The sequence below is a fragment of the Pelodiscus sinensis genome, chromosome 1 (genome assembly GCF_052426305.1).
Source record: "Pelodiscus sinensis isolate ZL-2025 chromosome 1, ASM5242630v1, whole genome shotgun sequence".
NCBI lineage: Eukaryota > Metazoa > Chordata > Testudines > Trionychidae > Pelodiscus > Pelodiscus sinensis.
The window spans coordinates 88,270,526-88,279,943 of NC_143052.1; the positions used below are offsets into that span (position 1 = coordinate 88,270,526).

Below are 9,418 nucleotides of genomic sequence, written 5' to 3' on the forward strand. Positions count from 1 at the left end.
GACACTTTTCCGCAAAAAGTGCTTTTGCGGAAAAGCGTCCGTGCCAATCTAGATGCTCTGTTCCGAAAATGCTTTTAACAGAAAACTTTTCCGTTAAAAGCATTTCCAGAAAATCATGCCAGTCTAGACGCAGCCTTAGTGTGCACAGTGGCTCAGAACCCGCCCGTATGTAGGCTCCTCATTTCCACTGATTGCATTGGCAGTCAGAACCTAAATACCTTACAGAAGCTAAGCCTATGTCATGTCCTACCAGTGTGGGGGTGTGAGAGAAAAAGGAGCAGAAACCGGACATCTCATTGCTTCACTCAGGAATAAGGAACCATTTCCTCACAGAACGACCCCTTAGACTATGGAATAGTCACTTGAGATAAGTGGTTGCTTTAGCCATTTAAAATTGGACTGAACAAAGGTACTGGAGAATATACTAATGGGAATACTCCTTCAGTGGCAAAGTGACTGGAATCTCGCTCCCCAGTGAGAGTAGTGTGCACAAAACTGAGAAGATGATTTGGACCCTGAAATGCCATCACATCTGAGTTGGCATGCTGCAGTAGTTACTCAGCTCCCAGAAACACCATGCGCTAACTTAGGATAAGAGGTGAAGACGATGGTATCCCAGAGAAAAGCAAATGTGCACTGCCCTAACACATTTTATTAAAGGATTGCATAGCATTTTTTTCACATGTTTAATTAATTTAGCTCCACATTGTGGGAGAGGTAAACATGATTACAGTCATTTTGCAAATAAGGAAACTGAGGCAGAGAAAGGTTACCTGAATTAACCAGAGTCAAGAAGAGAACCTAGGAATCCTGACTCTGAGCCTGATGCCCCACTAGACCAGTGTTTCTTCTGCGGCACACCGGAGTGCTGCGAGGCAGTTGGAGGTGTGCCGTGGAGAACAACGGAGTTCAAAAAGTTCAAAATGGCCACCCTTAAAGGGACAGGCAACCTTTCTTTTTTTGGTCAATAACTTCCCCACGGCCCTTTTTTTGTTGAGCAAAAAAAAATCTTTTGTGTTCCCCATTAAAAAAAAAATTGTTTGGTGTTCCTCCGTCTTAAAAAGTTTAAGAAACACTGCTCTAGACAGTACTTCCCTCAAAGGAAGTTACCAGCCCTTACATCAGAAATTGAGTGGGGCACTAGGATGGCAATGTCCCTGCTCTCACAAAAAGTTTAATGAAGTTCTTAAATGACACTAAAAGCCTCTGTGTGACATCTCATTTGAATGCCAGTGACTCCAGTAGCATACAGGATGAGGTTTAATAAAGAGAAATGCAAAGTGCTCCACTTAGGAAGGAACAATCAGTTCCATACATACAAGATGGGAAGCGACTGTCTAGGAAGGAGCATGGCGGAAAGGGATCTAGGGGTCATAGTGGACCACAAGTTGAATATGAGTCAACAGTGTGATGCTGTTGCAAAAAAGCAAATATGATTCTAGGTTGTATCAACAGGTGTGTTGTAAGCAAAACTCGTGAAGTCATTCTGCCGCTCTACTCTGCACTAGTTAGGCCTCAGCTGGAGTACTGTGTCCAGTTCTGGGCGCCACATTTCAAGAAAGATGTGGAGAAATTGGAAAGGGTACAGAGAAGAGCGACAAGAATGATTAAAGGTCTAGAGAACATGACCTATGAAGCCAGGCTTCATGAACTGGGCTTGTTTAGTTTGGAAAAAAGAAGATTAAGGGGGGACATGATAGCGGTTTTCAAATATCTAAAAGGGTGTCACAAGGAGGAAGGCGAAAATTTGTTCCTCTTGGTTTCTGAGGGCAGGACAAGGAGTAATGGGCTTAAAGTGCAGCAGGGGAGGTTTAGATTGGACATTAGGAAAAAATTCCTAACTGACAGGGTGGTCAAATATTGGAATAAATTGCCAAGGGAGGTGGTGGAATCTCCCTCTCTGGAGATATTTAAGAACAGGTTAGATAGACATCTGTCAGGGATGGTGTAGACGGAGCTTGATCCTGCCTTGAGGGCGGGGGGCTGGACTCGATGACCTCTCGAGGTCCCTTCCAGTCCTATTATTCTATGATTCTATGATTCTATGATCTTAGCATGTCTGACCATGGGGCTGCTTCTCTCTTTGAAGGAAGGGCACCCCTGCTGAATAATCCTCCCCACTTCCCTCAGAGTCTGGAGGTTTCTCTTGAGGTCGCCCATCAAAACATTCTATAGACCACTTAGATGTTATCTGTCCAGATGCCAGCTTCTCACATAATTGCTTTAATGCTGTTTTCTCTGTGGCACCTCTGCTGCTTATTGACAGGGCTCCTACCTTTCCATGTTTAAGACCCGCTTCAAAGACCTTTTCCAGCTGTGCTGCTTACCATGTATAGAGTTCATAGAATCATAGAACCGTAAAGGACCTTGAGAGGTCATCAAGTCCAGTCCTCTGCACTCACAGCAGGAACAAGCACTGTCTACCTCAACCCAGACAGATCTGTCAAATAGACTTTCCCCTGTGTCCAAGTTTTTCTCTGTGGTGGGGAAGAGCTTTGGCAACACTGAGTAGAAGGAGGCTACAGTGTAGACGTAGGAGGCACTGCCTGAAGAGACTGAGTAGAGTACGTACCCTCGGGTTCTGGTGTGTCTTTACTCACCTAAGCTGCACCTCGTCACATCCATGGCCATGTATCCCTGTGGTAATGGATGTGCAATGTTTGTACACTACATGCCACTGTGTATAGCAGCCTCAAAACACTGCTGGAGGCACAAATGTGCCCAAGCAGAATGCATTGAGCAAAGGTAAGAAACTACCCTACTTCTGAGAATGCCTTCCTGCGCCCTTCAGAATCTATTGCTCAAGCTTCTGTTCCCTCTTCTTGAGTGACTCCACTCAGCAACCTGCCTCGTCAATGGCACTAGAAAAGGTGTTGCCATCCCTAACATTATTCATTCAATCTTGTAATCTGAAGGTATGTTTGACTTCACCGTGTCCAGGAAGCAGATGACTGACATCTGTGCAGAATTAGTTAAGGGTTTGTAGCCAAGGCTAGTAGAAAAAAAAATCCAGTAACACTTTTTTCTGATGAAGATAAGGTTATCAAGAGAATAGGTTTTATTATTTTGTTTTGTTTTGTTTGCTAGTGGAAAGTGTCTGTTTTTCCTCAAAAAATCCTGTTTTTCATCTGCAAATAGAAAACCTAAAAACTGAAAATATTCCACTGAAAACCGAGTTTTTAGTTTTCAGCACTTTTTTTTTTGGTAAAAATTATTCTGTTTACACTTGCTAAAATGGGATATAAAATCAATCATTATTATTGCAAGAATGTTGGCAAAAACAATTTTTTTTGTTTTCATCCAAATTTTCCATGAGAAAAAAAAAGTCAGTATCTTAGAATCTGTATAATTTTCTAAAATCCTTAGGGCTGGGGCAAAGGGAAGGAAAAGGGGCAGAAAATGGTGGTGACAGGGGGATCTAGAAAAGAGAAGTGAGAGGGATTGATTAGGGAAGTGAGAAGGCAACTTCAAACAAACACACCCAGAAAACTTTCTTTCTACTAAAGCCAAATACTTATTGCCAATAACTGGTCAGACAACTTCTGGCATTTGGACAGCCTCTGTATCTAACCTCCCGAGATAAAGCAGAGGAGAATTTACCTTGCTGGTGGATTTTTGAAGTGCTCTTGTAAGTTTGTGGATGGTACAGCTGTAGGACTCTGCCTCCCTCTCTCCTGCATCTATCAGCTAGATTTTCAAGACAACAAACGGTTTCTAATGCTCTTTCTCCTTCATCTCCTCCCAAATTCACCCAGCCCCCCAATGCCCTGTGATTATTAAATGCTCTCCCTTCCAGCCAGCAGCTGTTTTGAGATAAATGGACATTTTATAATCCACAATGCAATCATGGCACAGCTGTTCTGGGAGATTATACAGGAACAGATTGGTGTTGCATGCTGGGATTAAGCGCAAAGAGTGACCTGCATTCAGCGGGGAACACGTTTCAATATAATACAGAGGAGCTTCCAATTACTCCTGTCTGATAGATGTTTGGTACCTATACAAGATGAGCTGGAGGTTCTCAGACTACAACCACCACCATTGGCACTAACTAGTCCCATTGTTGGCAATCACAACAGAGTGACAAGGGACTGAATGGGCCTGGAAATGGGACTCCCTTGATCCTTAGAGTTCTATTCTCCTTGGCAGAACTGAGGCACGTGGAGGGAAAAGGGCAGGGAGAGAGTACAGAGGTGCTCTGCACTTGTTGTGAGAATGGAAGATTTGAGGTTCCAAGAGACATCAATTCAGCACCTTTCACAACCTCTTCCAATTTTAATTTAAAAGAAATAACTCAACGGCAGAAGGAATACGTCAAACAGCCAGTAAAGAACATAAGGAACTTGTTTTAAGGTAGAACTTAATTACAGAAAAGTACCCATCAGCCTGAACACACCATGTTCATCTGTCTGTCTGAGGGTAAGGAGGAGTCCTTGTACAAAGTGGGTGAGTCTTCCAGTTTTGCCCAGGGGCATCAAAAGGGATTGTGTGTAGCTAGCCCACTCTCTTGCCTCCAAACAAAGCCATGGCCTATCTAGCTAGTCTGGGATCTCAGTTCTTACCAATCACATCGCTACATGCTGGAGAGGTAGATATACAGTAAAATAATATGTGGCATGTGCATGGCACATTCCATGTCCAAACTACCATAGTGATGTTAATAAAAATGCCACAATGCCTCTACATGTTCAATACTATAATTTCCTCCTGATCCCTTATATCTTGAAGCAGGAGGATGGATAGCCCTTAGCTCACTTTAGTCCTAGCTATTGCAGAGGCTGCTCTTATGTATATACTTCTTTTGAGGTTAATTGGCAGCAGTACTGTATATTTGGACACCACAACCACAACCACAACCACCATCCTTAGATTCTTAAACTATACAATTGTGTTGAATGCAGATTCCTTTGTCTGATTGAAGATGGCCAGGTCCTTATAGAATACTAGTCAGGAGCCTTCTTCCAGTGAGAGAGGCAATTCTTTCCATACATCAAAAATGTTCAAATGAGAGTAGGTAAAGTTTGGCATCTAAATCCATATTTACAGACCTAAATAAATGTGGCCTGATTTTCAGAGAAGTGAGTATGACAGATACTCAGCATCTCTGACAATCCTCTTTTTGGCCACACGTCAGCTATGGAGCATGCATCTAACTTTTAGCATATTAGTAGTCCCATTATTGTACATGGAACACCTCACATGCTTAAAGTTGGGCATGTTTAACTATGCTGCAGAAGTAAGTTCTTATTTATGTGTGTAGATACGGATTTTAGGCTCACACCTTTAGGTGCCCTTCTTTAAAAATACTGACTTATGTGCCAGAATTTTAAAAGTATGTAGGTGCCTAAACATCTTTAAAAATCCAGCCATTCGTGGTTTTGATGGTGGCAGAATTTATGCTACCACCAGGTGGCAACTTTTCCTCACTCTTTTTTTTTTTTTGGAAGCTTCATTTGCTGCTCTAATTTGTATCATGTGTATTGAGGGAAGCAACATCCCAGTTTATGTCAATTTTCTCTCTGTTTTTTTTTCTTCCTTCTCTCAAAGAACAATTTCTCTCTCTCTCTCAAGTTTCTCTAAGTTGCTTAGAAAAATATAACCCCTGGTGAATTATAAAACAATGAAAATTATCTATGGCAAAGATCTAATAGGTCATCTGCTCGATCTTTTGCTAATACAGGATTGCTCCTCTAATATATTTTCCAATATGTGGTCAAGTTTAAATTCAAATATATCAAACAAGGGGGTTTCCATTTGGAGATTATTCCACCATCCAGTTGATTTCAACCTTTTGAAAATATTTCCTGGTATTCATGCTAAAATCCCCTTAGCTCAGTTTCATGCCATTGCTCCTAGAAATACCCTCCCAGTCATCCTAAATGATTCTGCTGTCTTGGCATGCCATGGGAAGCATGATTTCTTCCTGTTTTCTCCTCTGAATATCTGCTACTTCACATCACTGGGTATTTTAAAGGTTGCCTAAACTTAGTGAAGTTAACACATGAAGCACCCTGATTTCACTATGTAATCAATCATGTGTTTTTCTTATATGAGCACAATGAGGAACTTCAATGCAAGACACAATATTAGTGCAACATCTTAAAGTCAGGTCCTTTAAATTTAAGTTTCTCGCAGCATTTTTAGCTGAGTCCCACCTCACATACACATTCAGGGCCAAATCCTGTAAGGAGACAAGCAGCCTCAGTGCCCAAGGATTGCAGTGGGATTTGAGGGTGCTTAATTTAAAACTGGATAACACCCTAAGACAGTGATACTCAACCAGTGGATCTCAAGAGGTACATGGTTCCTCATAGCCCAGGATGTACTTCTCTTCTCAGGGGGAAGGTGCTGTGTGATGGTCTAACATGAATTCTTCAGTTGTCCTGGGGAAAATGGCAATATCAACAAAAACACGCCTTTTCACTCAGCTAAACTCACAGAGATGCTCATTCATACCCATGAACCATTCCCCAGGCTCCTCAGTCTGTATACCTCTGTGTTACCTTCTATCTACAGCTCCTACTTCTGCTTTTATATGAATAAAGTCCAGGGAAGTGGTCCCCTTCCTCAGTGACACATTCACAGCAGGATATCTCCGGGTGGTAGAGCCAGCCTTTTTAAAACGAGTAACAGACTGCAAATGCCAGATTTCATTCTGAGCCCTAAATAATTCTACTCAAATTGCAACCTTTATTTAGCTGTTTGTATTCATGAATTAACTCTTACTTTGCAATGAACTAATTAGACATATGTTTGGATCCTAAATCCATTTAAAGGTAAATTTTTGTTTAAAGCCATTAAAATTGATTATATTGTTAGAGACACAAGCTCAGTAAGGGTATGTCTACACTTGCCCCCTACTTCGAAGTAGGGGACAAGTGCAGACATACCCTAACGGAATATAAATGTAACATGTACATTGTTGTAAACATTCCAAATATATTTTAAAGGTGAATAAACAAGCTTTTACACCTCTTAGGATCTGACTTTAAGTTCCTGCAGTTCTTTTGAGGGTGAATTATTTTTTCTTTGCTTACACCTTTATGGTTTTGACCTATTTTAAGAAACACATAAGGTTTCAAGAAACACACAAGAATTAAATGCAGCAGACTAAACTTTCGTAATTCACAAGGGAGGTTTGTTGCCTTGATTTCTAAATCTCCAACTTAAGACATCTTAAAGGGATCTCAATTTATAAAAATCAGGCCCCTTTAATGTGGCTCAAATCTGGTGCCTCAAAAATTGAGGAACCCCAAATCATCAGTCATTTCTAAAAATTTAGGCCAACTTACAGAGAAAAGAAAACACAGTGTTTATTATATTAAATAATATCCAGATCCTGTTTGTGTGAGCAACACACTTGGATACTACATAGTGTGAGCCATACAAGACTATAGACAGCTACATTCAATTAGATATTTATCTCCATCTGCTCTTTGGGGACAATACCCAAAATGGCAAGTATGAAAGATAAGAATTGAAGCATTCTTTTTCTTTCATTCAGGATTCATCAGTCATGAATCTCCGGGTAATCTGACCAGCTGCCTTAAAGTGCACCACATTTGTCATTTTGTTGATGGGATAATTCTTTCTAAACTTGCTAATTCATGAATTGTGTAATATGTCACAGAATCTGCAGGATTTCTACTTTTGCAGAAAGTCTTTCTTTGCATTTAGAAATTCTCTTAAAATTAATTGTGAAGATATTTATTCTTAGATGGGATCCCATAATAGGTGTAAATAGAACGGTCAACAAACACATAAACAGAGCAAAGAATTGTCATAGATTCATAGATTTTAAAACCTGATAATCTAATCTGACCTACTGTGTAACACAGACCATAAAATATCAGCCACTAATTTTTGAATCAAGCCTATACTCTCTGTTTGAGCAATATCAGATATTTTAGAAACACATCCATTCTTAACTTAAAAGGACTGCAGGTGGGTGCGAATCTACCATGCCCCTTGGTAATTTTGTCTTTTATCCTCGCCTATCAAAAATGTATGCCTTCTTTCTAGTCCCAATTTGTCTAGCCTTAGTTTCCAACCATTGGAATTCGTTATGTCTATCATCATCTGTGCCACAGGAGATACAAAACCCTAAACTTGCAATAAAATTATTTTAAATATTTTATTTTAAATGTCACAAATAAATGCATTTTATTGGAGGTGCACCGTGTGAGCTAATGGTGTAGCAGGGAACTTTCTGAGCTCCGCTTCTTGTGCTGACACTGACTCTATGGTGATAGCTAAGTAATTTAGACACAATCCTACATTGAGATATGTGTGGGCTCACCCCTATTCCACGTGGATCCTCAATTAAATCAAAAGGGCTCTTCCTGTCATCCCTATGGAGTTCATTGCAAGATTGGGATTTAATCTTTGCCTACAGTTATGTAGTCTTCAAAATTATTATTGTTTATTTTTTACAGATTAGCATTGAAAATGTGCTCACTGAGACACAAAACACAAAGGCAAAGATTGTCCCTAATCCAAGGTCTTAAAATTAGAGCTGGTCAGAAAACAGAATTTCCACTGCATGGAGAATTCTGACATTTCAATTTTTTTTCATTACAAATCAGACTGAAAACCCAAAATTTTCCACAGAACAGAAATGTTGAAAACTTTTGATTCAGAACCATAAAACTGTTTCATTTATATATTGTTGAACCATTGTAATATACATGTAATGTACATGTAATATACAATATTGCATGTAATATGAAAAGTAATTTAAATACAATATAAAAGTCAACACAAAATGAATCTTATCAAAACTTAACATTTCATGTTATTGAAATGGAATAAGAAAGTTGAAATAATCCGTTCTGAATTTTCCCCATCAATTTTCATCCAACTTGTATTGAACAGCTCTATTTGAAATCTAAAGACACAGTCTTCATGCGAATAATTTATTCATTGATATCAGCAGGAGTAATCATGTTATTAAAGTTACATTCATGCATAAGTGTTTGCAGGATCTAGCCCTCAAAGAAATACTCTGAGTTCACAGAAGATGCTCCTACAATTCAGAGAGAACATAATGTAGAAGGTTAGGGTTTTGGTTTTTTTTGCATGGGAGGTTGTTATTGTCCTTTTTTTAATACAAATTATTGGGGGGTGGGGTGTCCATGCATAAAAGGCATCATGGAAAACTGTGTAAAGACTTCAATAGTAGGCAATGGCCAAAAGAAAAAAAAAGGTATTGAGGTTGGCAGAACTGACAAAGCAGGCAGCTAGTACAAGAGACAAGACCAGAGTTATAGGCCTACAGCTTTGTCTATACTATTAAGTTTTGTTGCCAAAAACTGCCTTTTGTTGCCAAAACTGTGAGAGCATTCACACTGCAAAGAAATTTCGTCAGGAAAAACACCCAGTTTTGGCAACAAAACACTTCCATCCTTACGAGAGACTT

At 39.8% G+C, this 9,418-nt stretch overlaps 1 protein-coding gene across 3 annotated transcripts in view; it reads right to left on the reverse strand.

The window, feature by feature from the left end:
- GSG1 (germ cell associated 1) overlaps positions 1-9,418 on the reverse strand; it is a 36,231-nt gene that overhangs the window by 15,355 nt on the left and 11,458 nt on the right. Inside the window, exon 1 of one of the 3 annotated variants that reach the window (XM_006110409.5) lies at positions 3,601-3,755. The exons of 1 other annotated variant lie outside the window; for it this stretch is intronic. The gene's annotated coding sequence lies outside the window, so the exon portion shown is untranslated. Of the gene's footprint in view, positions 1-773; positions 894-3,600; positions 3,756-9,418 lie in introns of those variants that run through there. One more of the 3 variants, XM_025178696.3, reaches the window with a different exon arrangement.